General features: G+C 54.6%; 2 non-coding genes and 1 pseudogene across 2 annotated transcripts; all 3 read right to left on the bottom strand.

Annotated features, from left to right (window-relative positions):
- The window catches only part of LOC124729484, a 4,222-nt pseudogene extending 3,965 nt beyond the window's left edge, over positions 1–257 (bottom strand).
- Positions 258–446: 189 nt separating this feature from the next.
- On the bottom strand, positions 447–601 carry LOC124729487. The gene has a single exon (XR_007007706.1). It is a non-coding gene; the product is annotated as a 5.8S ribosomal RNA (ribosomal RNA).
- A 352-nt stretch (positions 602–953) lies between these two features.
- Positions 954–2,862, bottom strand: LOC124729490. The gene has a single exon (XR_007007709.1). It is a non-coding gene; the product is annotated as a small subunit ribosomal RNA (ribosomal RNA).
- Between the last annotated feature and the right edge of the window lie 4,638 nt (positions 2,863–7,500).

The following is a 7,500-nucleotide window of genomic DNA, read 5'->3' as shown; positions in this document are numbered from 1 at the left end:
GCTCGCACCGGCCGCTACGGGCCTGGCACCCTCTACGGGCCGTGGCCTCATTCAAGTTGGACTTGGGCTCGGCGCGAGGCGTCGGGGTAGTGGACCCTCCCAAACACCACATGCCACGACAGGCGGCAGCCTGCGGGGTTCGGTGCTGGACTCTTCCCTGTTCGCTCGCCGCTACTGGGGGAATCCTTGTTAGTTTCTTTTCCTCCGCTTAGTAATATGCTTAAATTCAGCGGGTAGTCTCGCCTGCTCTGAGGTCGTTGTACGAGGTGTCGCACGCCACACCGCCAGCCGGCTGTGCACGCTACCGAGAAAGTACGCGGTATGCGAACCGCCAGGCGACGGGCGCGCATCGCACGTTTGAGGAGACGCGGCCGGCCCCACAGGCGGCCGCGACACTCCCAGGTCTGCGAAGCGGGGCAAACGCCGCGCGCTTCAGTATACGTAGCCGACCCTCAGCCAGACGTGGCCCGGGAACGGAATCCATGGACCGCAATGTGCGTTCGAAACGTCGATGTTCATGTGTCCTGCAGTTCACATGTCGACGCGCAATTTGCTGCGTTCTTCATCGACCCACGAGCCGAGTGATCCACCGTCCTGGGTGATCTTTTCTCAAGTTTCCGCCGTCTCTTTCGAGACGGTCGCATAGGCGGGAGTGAGGCGTGTGGCGGCCCCTGTTCCAGCGTTCTGTGTCCAACGGCCTCACGGCCGACGGGCGTCGTACGGCTCCACACCGGAGCGGACAGGCACTCGGGCGAAAGTCATTCAAAACCGGCGCCAGGCGCCAGGTGCCGCAGGCCAGCCGCTCCAGCGCTTCAGCGCTCGTACCACACAACATTGCCGCTAGTTTTGAGAGGCACGCGTGGTTCCGCACGCGGCGCACGGCTACTGCGAGCCGTACAGGTAGCGTGTTGCGCGACACGACACGCACATCGAAAGACATGCAGTCTAGTCGGTAATGATCCTTCCGCAGGTTCACCTACGGAAACCTTGTTACGACTTTTACTTCCTCTAAATGATCAAGTTTGGTCATCTTTCCGGTAGCATCGGCAACGACAGAGTCAATGCCGCGTACCAGTCCGAAGACCTCACTAAATCATTCAATCGGTAGTAGCGACGGGCGGTGTGTACAAAGGGCAGGGACGTAATCAACGCGAGCTTATGACTCGCGCTTACTGGGAATTCCTCGTTCATGGGGAACAATTGCAAGCCCCAATCCCTAGCACGAAGGAGGTTCAGCGGGTTACCCCGACCTTTCGGCCTAGGAAGACACGCTGATTCCTTCAGTGTAGCGCGCGTGCGGCCCAGAACATCTAAGGGCATCACAGACCTGTTATTGCTCAATCTCGTGCGGCTAGAAGCCGCCTGTCCCTCTAAGAAGAAAAGTAATCGCTGACAGCACGAAGGATGTCACGCGACTAGTTAGCAGGCTAGAGTCTCGTTCGTTATCGGAATTAACCAGACAAATCGCTCCACCAACTAAGAACGGCCATGCACCACCACCCACCGAATCAAGAAAGAGCTATCAATCTGTCAATCCTTCCGGTGTCCGGGCCTGGTGAGGTTTCCCGTGTTGAGTCAAATTAAGCCGCAGGCTCCACTCCTGGTGGTGCCCTTCCGTCAATTCCTTTAAGTTTCAGCTTTGCAACCATACTTCCCCCGGAACCCAAAAGCTTTGGTTTCCCGGAGGCTGCCCGCCGAGTCATCGGAGGAACTGCGGCGGATCGCTGGCTGGCATCGTTTATGGTTAGAACTAGGGCGGTATCTGATCGCCTTCGAACCTCTAACTTTCGTTCTTGATTAATGAAAACATACTTGGCAAATGCTTTCGCTTCTGTTCGTCTTGCGACGATCCAAGAATTTCACCTCTAACGTCGCAATACGAATGCCCCCGCCTGTCCCTATTAATCATTACCTCGGGTTCCGAAAACCAACAAAATAGAACCGAGGTCCTATTCCATTATTCCATGCACACAGTATTCAGGCGGGCTTGCCTGCTTTAAGCACTCTAATTTGTTCAAAGTAAACGTGCCGGCCCACCGAGACACTCAATAAAGAGCACCCTGGTAGGATTTCAACGGGGTCCGCCTCGGGACGCACGAGCACGCACGGGGCGGTCGCACGCCTTCGGCTCGCCCCACCGGCAGGACGTCCCACGATACATGCCAGTTAAACACCGACGGGCGGTGAACCAACAGCGTGGGACACAAATCCAACTACGAGCTTTTTAACCGCAACAACTTTAATATACGCTATTGGAGCTGGAATTACCGCGGCTGCTGGCACCAGACTTGCCCTCCAATAGATACTCGTTAAAGGATTTAAAGTGTACTCATTCCGATTACGGGGCCTCGGATGAGTCCCGTATCGTTATTTTTCGTCACTACCTCCCCGTGCCGGGAGTGGGTAATTTGCGCGCCTGCTGCCTTCCTTGGATGTGGTAGCCGTTTCTCAGGCTCCCTCTCCGGAATCGAACCCTGATTCCCCGTTACCCGTTACAACCATGGTAGGCGCAGAACCTACCATCGACAGTTGATAAGGCAGACATTTGAAAGATGCGTCGCCGGTACGAGGACCGTGCGATCAGCCCAAAGTTATTCAGAGTCACCAAGGCAAACGGACCGGACGAGCCGACCGATTGGTTTTGATCTAATAAAAGCGTCCCTTCCATCTCTGGTCGGGACTCTGTTTGCATGTATTAGCTCTAGAATTACCACAGTTATCCAAGTAACGTGGGTACGATCTAAGGAACCATAACTGATTTAATGAGCCATTCGCGGTTTCACCTTAATGCGGCTTGTACTGAGACATGCATGGCTTAATCTTTGAGACAAGCATATGACTACTGGCAGGATCAACCAGGGAGCTGCGTCAACTAGAGCTGAGCAGCCGGCCGCCCGGGAGTGTGTCCCGGGGGCCCGCGCGAACACGCAAGCGTCCGCTCAATCATTCTGCAAACAGGAGGAGGCTGAGCTCCCCTGCACAATACACCTCGAAACCCTCTCAGGTCCCGGCGGCGCGCAGCGCCGTCCCAAGTACTTGGTCGGGTTCGAGAGAGGCGCAATCGCCCGGAGTTAGGCGAGTAGACGCTTTCGGTGCGACCACCCGTGCTCCCAACTGAGCTTGCCGCTGCCGACAGAGGCCCGGGAGCGTGCTGTCGTGGCATTGCCGGCGGGAGACAACACGCGCCACCTACGGTGACCGGCAGCTCCAACGCCAGCGCCACAGAAGGACAAAAGCCCCACTTGGGTGCCGAAGCGAACTCTCCCAGCACAGCGCACACGCCAACACATCCGCACAGCTGCGATACAAACCACCAGCGAGAACCGCTGGGGCGACCGAGCAGCAGACGGCGTCGCGGCGCCGAGCGCCGGGCGGCGGCGCATCCTCAACGCACACAGTCCTCAATCGGACCAGCACACTGCAGATGTCCACCGCGCTTCGCACCGGGCCCGCGAGGACCTACTTTGGCCGCACGGCGCCGCGCGCAGGGTGCGCCGGCGCGCAGCTGCGACGCCTGCCGCGTCCGTCGGCCGGCGCGCCTGCCACTGGCCGCCCCCACCAGCCGGCTGTAGCGCGTGCGCCCACGCACCGCGCGGCCAGCACGCCGGGAGGCGCCCCCTCACCGGCCGGGGACGGTCCCACCCAGCCACCGCCGCGTATCGCTTCACACCCAGATGCCGTTCAGTTTCGTCGGCATGGTGGGTATCGCTGGAACAACCGGTTAGTACCTCAACCTATCGTCGCCATCACCGATTCACCCCTAGCGAGAACAACCGCACCACAACGGGTTACCATTTCTTCATTTGCGTAACTTCACCAGAAAACGTAGGCGTCCATCGCCATTTGCAACTTCAACCATTATTGCATGCCTGTGTCAGGTGTCACGCCACACTACGTCTGCCCACATACACGCAACAAAATGTGCACGCCTAGACAATACGTGGAAGGTGGCCCCCGTACGTATGCGATGTCCATTGCTCGAACGACTGTCAACCGGCTTCTGTAGCATGTCGCAGATATGGAACGCGCTGCACCATGCCATCACGGTGTGTGAGGAGAGACGACTAGGTCCGAATACATCAACAGACAGCTCATGCTGATCGCCATCCACGGCGTCCGTTCCTCCCACACGTCTCTATGGCGTACCACACTGCAATCCAGCTCTCATAGGGAGACGACACGTAGCTGCGTGCACAATATTTGCACTGTATGGTCCGCCGTTTTTGGGCGCAGTCGTTGTACGGTCACACATGTGCCACGATGTATCATTCAGTACATAAGGACGAATGTGCAGTACAGATTGTGGTTCACGCGTACGACATCAGCGGACAGTTGACACAGGCCGCACCACAACGTAGCCTGCGTACGTCGCATGCGAAGGGCATTGAACATGCAAACTTGTCACCAACCACCTTGCGAAGGCAGGGGCAAGGTGGGGACGTGGGGAGAGGTGGGGGGAGGGGGGGCGGCATGTACGCCCTGCTGCCATCCACATTACAGTGTACAGCAGGAGCATGTGGAAAGTCAGCAAGACTTGCAAGGTGTTTAACATGAAGCGATACACAGGGGAGCGGGCAGTGCGAGTAGCGAACTATATTGCGAGGGTTGCGGGTGGGCAACACTACACTAATTGAACGAGTCGGTATAACAATTACAGAGCAGGTTTAGGCGACAACGTGGGTTACGATAGGCGACAACGTGGTTACGTTAGGGGACAACGTGGGTTACGTTAGGGGACAACGTGGGTTACGTTAGGGGACAACGTGGGTTACGTTAGGGGACAACGTGGGTTACGTTAGGGGACAACGTGGGTTACGTTAGGGGACAACGTGGGTTACGTTAGGGGACAACGTGGGTTAGGTTAAGGCACAACATGGGTTAGGTTAAGGCACAACATGGGTTAGGTAAGGCACAACATGGGTTAGGTTAAGGCACAACATGGGTTAGGTTAAGGCACAACATGGGTTAGGTTACGGCACAACATGGGTTAGGTTAAGGCACAACATGGGTTAGGTTAGGGGACAACATGGGTTAGGTTAGGGGACAACATGGGTTAGGTTAAGGCACAACATGGGTTAGGTTAAGGCACAACATGGGTTAGGTTAGGGGACAACATGGGTTAGGTTAGGGCACAACATGGGTTAGGTTAGCGGACAACATGGGTTAGGTTAGGGACAACATGGGTTAGGTTAGGGGACAACATGGGTTAGGTTAGGGGACAACATGGGTTAGGTTAGGGGACAACATGGGTTAGGTTAGGGACAACATGGGTTAGGTTAGGGGACAACATGGGTTAGGTTAGGGGACAACATGGGTTAGGTTAAGGCACAACATGGGTTAGGTTAGGGGACAACATGGGTTAGGTTAGGGGACAACATGGGTAGGTTAGGGACAACATGGGTTAGGTTAGGGGACAACATGGGTTAGGTTAAGGCACAACATGGGTTAGGTTAGGGCACAACATGGGTTAGGTTAGGGCACAACATGGGTTAGGTTAGGGCACAACATGGGTTAGGTTAGGGGACAACATGGGTTAGGTTAGGGGACAACATGGGTTAGGTTAGGGGACAACATGGGTTAGGTTAGGGGACAACATGGGTTAGGTTAGGGGACAACATGGGTTAGGTTAGGGGACAACATGGGTTAGGTTAGGGGACAACATGGGTTAGGTTAGGGGACAACATGGGTTAGGTTAGGGACAACATGGGTTAGGTTAGGGGACAACATGGGTTAGGTTAAGGCACAACATGGGTTAGGTTAAGGCACAACATGGGTTAGGTTAGGGGACAACATGGGTTAGGTTAGGGGACAACATGGGTTAGGTTAGGGGACAACATGGGTTAGGTTAAGGCACAACATGGGTTAGGTTAGGGGACAACATGGGTTAGGTTAAGGCACAACATGGGTTAGGTTAGGGGACAACATGGGTTAGGTTAGGGGACAACATGGGTTAGGTTAGGCACAACATGGGTTAGGTTAAGGCACAACATGGGTTAGGTTAAGGCACAACATGGGTTAGGTTAGGGGACAACATGGTTAGGTTAGGGGACAACTTGGGTTAGGTTAGGGGACAACATGGGTTAGGTTAAGGCACAACATGGGTTAGGTTAAGGCACAACATGGGTTAGGTTAGGGGACAACATGGGTTAGGTTAGGGGACAACATGGGTTAGGTTAGGGGACAACATGGGTTAGGTTAAGGCCAACACATGGGTTAGGTTAGGGGACAACATGGGTTAGGTTAAGGCACAACATGGGTTAGGTTAGGGGACAACATGGGTTAGGTTAGGGGACAACATGGGTTAGGTTAAGGCACAACATGGGTTAGGTTAAGGCACAACATGGGTTAGGTTAAGGGACAACATGGTTAGGTTAGGGGACAACTTGGGTTAGGTTAGGGGACAACATGGGTTAGGTTAAGGCACAACATGGGTTAGGTTAAGGCACAACATGGGTTAGGTTAAGGTACAACATGGGTTAGGTTAAGGTACAACATGGGTTAGTTAGGTTACACGTTGTTGTAAGGAAAGGTGTGTGGCGGGGGGGGGGGGGGCGGGGCGGCAGGTTCGTTGATAGTGATTATAGTAAGTGAATGCTTGTGACATGATGAGATTTGTCACGTCAGGATGCACCTTTGGCTTATTAGAGGCGGCGCTCCAATTCTATGCTTGTGTCAGACCTGTGTCTTTGACTCATGTCATTGTTTGTGCGCTGTGACAGGAGGTACTATTGTGATGTTGGGTGCACCGTTGTATAGGACATGTGTGGGTGTTGGTGCCTTATCTGCGCAATGGTGGATGTCGAAAGGGTGGGATATTCTATTTTCCGCATGGACCTCCTGGTCTGGTTGTGATAGTGTGGATTGTGTAATGTGGCGGAGAGGATGCACTGGATGTTGTTCCATGCTGGTGCTTACATATTGTATGTGCGCCTGTTAGAAGCAGAGAGTGGTGCGTGATCAGAGTGTCTGGCTGACGTGTGGTTCCCATTGTGGGCAGACTCTTTCAGCATGTATACGGACAGTTGTATATATTTTCTGTAGTTTGATGGCTCTGCATTGATTACTAATCAGCGCCGTGTGTACGGGTAATCTGGTTCCAGTCCACAATGTTCTATCTGTGTACATTAGTGACAAAGACTCCCCCCATGCAGTGGGGCTCGGTCTGTTATAACTCTTCCGCGTAATATATTTGCCCCACGTTTTTGCGAGTGCGAGTGCGAGTGCAACGCGCATGGGGACCGACATGCTGATGGCTCGGTATCGGACGCCGTACAGTGAGCAACGCGATCGCGTCTCTCGCTCGTAAGTGGTACAGGTCGCGGCTCATGTATAGGGACAGCGGGAATGTCGCATATTGGAAATAACTCTTCATGAAACGCAAGTTATAGGGGTGGATTGCACTTTACGAGTGCGGGAAACGTCCGCCGTTCATCCGCTGGAGGTGCGCGTTTGGCGGTTGGGGTGGTCCACGAACGGGTGCGGGTGGAGTCATTGCCGGTC

This window comes from Schistocerca piceifrons, unplaced genomic scaffold, assembly GCF_021461385.2.
Source record: "Schistocerca piceifrons isolate TAMUIC-IGC-003096 unplaced genomic scaffold, iqSchPice1.1 HiC_scaffold_1210, whole genome shotgun sequence".
Lineage (NCBI taxonomy): Eukaryota > Metazoa > Arthropoda > Insecta > Orthoptera > Acrididae > Schistocerca > Schistocerca piceifrons.
The sequence above is the reverse complement of the archived record's forward strand: the minus strand, read 5'-3'. Positions and strand labels throughout refer to the sequence as shown.